The sequence below is a fragment of the Pinus tabuliformis genome, chromosome 1_2 (genome assembly GCF_031772625.1).
Source record: "Pinus tabuliformis cultivar Carrire ecotype Pingquan chromosome 1_2, CPIR1, whole genome shotgun sequence".
Lineage (NCBI taxonomy): Eukaryota > Viridiplantae > Streptophyta > Pinopsida > Pinales > Pinaceae > Pinus > Pinus tabuliformis.
The window spans coordinates 440,924,672-440,928,253 of NC_142298.1; the positions used below are offsets into that span (position 1 = coordinate 440,924,672).

General features: G+C 40.1%; 1 pseudogene; it reads left to right on the plus strand.

The window, feature by feature from the left end:
* The first annotated feature begins 540 nt into the window (after positions 1-540).
* On the plus strand, positions 541-1,561 carry LOC149206246 (phosphoglycerate mutase-like protein 1 pseudogene; annotated as a pseudogene).
* Positions 1,562-3,582: the final 2,021 nt, after the last annotated feature.

A 3,582-nucleotide genomic window follows, 5' to 3' on the forward strand; every position in this document is an offset into this window, starting at 1 on the left:
GCAAACCTCCATGGAGCCAGTAATTTCAAGAGGTGGTTGAATGTCAGAGAATGCAGATGCGTTATGCGTTTTGGACAGAGGTGCTGCATAAACGTATGAAACGTATGACTCACTTGAATGTCAGAGAATGCAGATGCGTTATGCGTTTTGGACAGAGGTGCTGCATAAACGTATGGAACGTATGACTCACTTGAATGTCAGAGAATGCAGATGCGTTATGTCTCGCCCCCAGGTTTCATTCAATGTCAGTACCTTATTGAAAACTGTCGTTTTTCCTCTTAGTCTCTCAAGATTTTCGAAATTCTAGGCCTAGTTGAAGGAATGCCAATTGCTGTTTTCGAGGCCATCTGCGTCATTATTCTGCCTGCAAGACACATGCTCAACCCAACATCTTTGAAATATTCCTTGGAGTTGAAATATGGCGTTATAATACCTTTCAAGCCTCTGATCCCTCCTTAAAACTACACAGAGAATCAATGCTTCTTCATCGCATGATATTTACACATTATTCACAGCGTTTCTCTTCATATTATTATACAGATGCTTTTTCTCTTTTCTCGAGAGGAATGCGGGGACGAGATCCCCTGCAAGATACGTTTACTTGTTATTCCAACTATTAAACGTCGAGCTCTTCCATATAAGGATGTCGGTTCTTTTGTTTGGCAGTCAACCTCTTTTGTCTCCTTGTATTGGCAGTCTGAAGGTTGGGGACCCTGCGAGGCGGATTTCACACAGGAATTCAAAGAGGACGTCTGCCATCTGTTGCAGCTCCATTACTAAAGATATGGCTGAAACTCCAGGTTCAGGTTTATATCCTTTGCACCATTGTAAAACTTTGCACCTGGTAAGGCATGGGCAGGGCTACCATAATGTGGCAGGAGAGAAAGACTCTGGTGCATACATGTCATATGAATATGTCGATGCAAGCCTCACTCCTTTAGGATGGCAGCAGGTTGACAATCTTCGTAAGCATATTTGGAAAACTGGCATTGCTCCTAGGATTGAATTGGTCGTGACTTATCCTTTAATGAGGACTATGCAGACAGCAGTGGGTGTTTTTGGTGGTGAAGGCTATATAGATGGTGATACATGTCCTCCACTAATGGTGGCTGGCGCTGGCAATAGCAATCATGCTGCAATCACAAGTGCAAATTGTCCACCTTTTATAGCCATTGAATGGTGTCGAGAACATTTGGGAGTGCATCCATGTGACAAGAGGAAAAGCATTAGTGAATATCAGCCCATTTTTCCTGGGATTGATTTTTCTCTGGTAGAAACAAATGAAGATGTTTTGTGGAAGTCAGATGTCAGAGAAAAAGAAGAAGAAGTTGCAGCTCGTGGAAGAACTTTTCTTAATTGGTTGTTGACAAGAAAGGAAAAGGAAATAGCAGTCGTTTCGCACAGTGGCTTTCTAATACACACATTGGGGCTGAGAGAGGACCATGGTATATCCTTCAGACTTGATTACCCGTGGGGACTGGACAGTCCAACATGCACCATCGATTTGGCCGATTCCAAGGGATTTAAAATAGCGATTCAACAACAACCACAAAACATATGAAATTCACTGGTAGAATTTTGACTATCGTAAATTTAAACTCATTGGATTCACCAGCACAACATTCAATTCAAGATTTGTAACATGTTTTCTAGGCATACCACGACCATCAAGGTTTTAGCGCAGAGATGCATTCAAACGTTTTGTATTCCCATAAAATACTCTCATAATTCAAGCTCAACCAACAATATGATTGCACCCAGAATTCACAATCCACATAACATTAATGTTCAAAGCATAGGTTTGGTGACTAAAACACAACAAAAAAGGCCACAAGAAAACAGTGACTCAAATATGAGCAGCCCAGGAGATCGCCTGCTCTGATACCATGTTAAACTCACATGGACAGGAAAACATTAGGAAAGATAAATCAGTGAGTTCGATTTTTATTAACAAAAGATGTACATTTATAGTACAATAGGTGACTCTTGGGATTCAGATCCCAAGGTCTCTTGGACTGCTTTGTCCATTCAACTTCCACGCTAACCCTTTAGGATTAGGTGTCCAACAGTTATGTACATGTGGTGTTGTGCACATGTTGTGCATGTGATGAAATTTACATCTGGTATTGTGTACACATTGTATAGTGGTGCAGTGTACATGTGGAATTATGTACATGTTGTGTAGGTGGTGCCATGTACATGTGATATTATGTACACATTGTGCAGGTGGTTGCAGTGTACAGGTGGTACTGTGTACATGTGGTATGTATGGTACTGGTGTATATGCATGTATTGCATGGTGTTGTATGACGTGTGTAGTTGTATGTGTGTGATGCACACTACGTGTATGTGCACATGGATGAGGAGAAGGCATTGGGTGTTTGTCTGGTGTGGCAACCGATCCGGAGTGCGTACATAATAAAGACAAAGGTAGAAGATAAGGTTTGATTAAAGGATAAGTATCCATATTTTCTTTTCAGTTTTATTATGCATGTGATTTATGATTATGGTATATGATGATTATATATGATCTATGATTCTAGTTTATGATGGTTACATGTGATTTATTATGTTGATCTATGATGGTTGTGTTTGAGCTAACCTGATGTGATATGTTTATACATGATGTTTTGATCAAACAATTAGTTTGACTTGTTGTGACAGGAAGTGAATAGGATTGCAAGTGTACCTTATTGATGAACTACCAATGAGGTATGATTTGAGGTTATTTCAATTTATTTGAATCTAATGGAAATTATGTACTTGGAATAGGAATGCATGAACATGCCCGGTTGGGTGTTTGAAATTGACTACAAGAATTGACAGAAACAACAAAAGAAATTGGAACATGCAAAAATATGCTAGTAAATTACTTTAGGAGCAGGGCCATTGTGGGACCCGGGTTAGGGGATTCTGTGGAAAATGGAAGGTGAGTGACTACACAGAAGGGGGTGACCGGATTTCCTGACGGACTGTGTAGTAGAGAAGGGAAGGTCGCAAATATATTGGTTTTGGCCATTATCATTGCCAGATGGAATCAAATATACATTGGGACTGTGCCCTGGAACAATGAGCTGGTAATTGTTCACGGAGTGGACAAGTGGTGTAGGATTGTAGCGTTGGACATTGGATGCAGCTTTGACTGAGGTAGTGGATTCTGGACTTCCTGGGAAGGAGGTGAATCCTGGTATTACTTTTAGGGTAGAGGTGTGATCCTCTAGATTCCCTTGTTGACTAATACGGGCATCGTATCCTTTTATTTGTTGGTTTAGAAAAAGTGCATATGTGTATATGTGGTTATTGTAAATACCATAATGAGTTGTGTTATAAATCTCCAGTATGCAGTATGTTGTCATGTTGTCATGATGTTTTTCTTTTGAGAAGGATCTTCACTATAAATACTACAATGAGATAAGTTATAAAGCTCCATGGGAAGTATGTTTGTTTGCAACATTTTTTCTGAGGTCTTGTTGTGGTTTAACACCAACTACGATGTTCCCCAAGGGTGGGGGGGGGTTGTAACAACCCTGGTGAAAATTTTGTGTAATAATGTAAATAAAGGAAAAATAAGGCTGCAAGTAA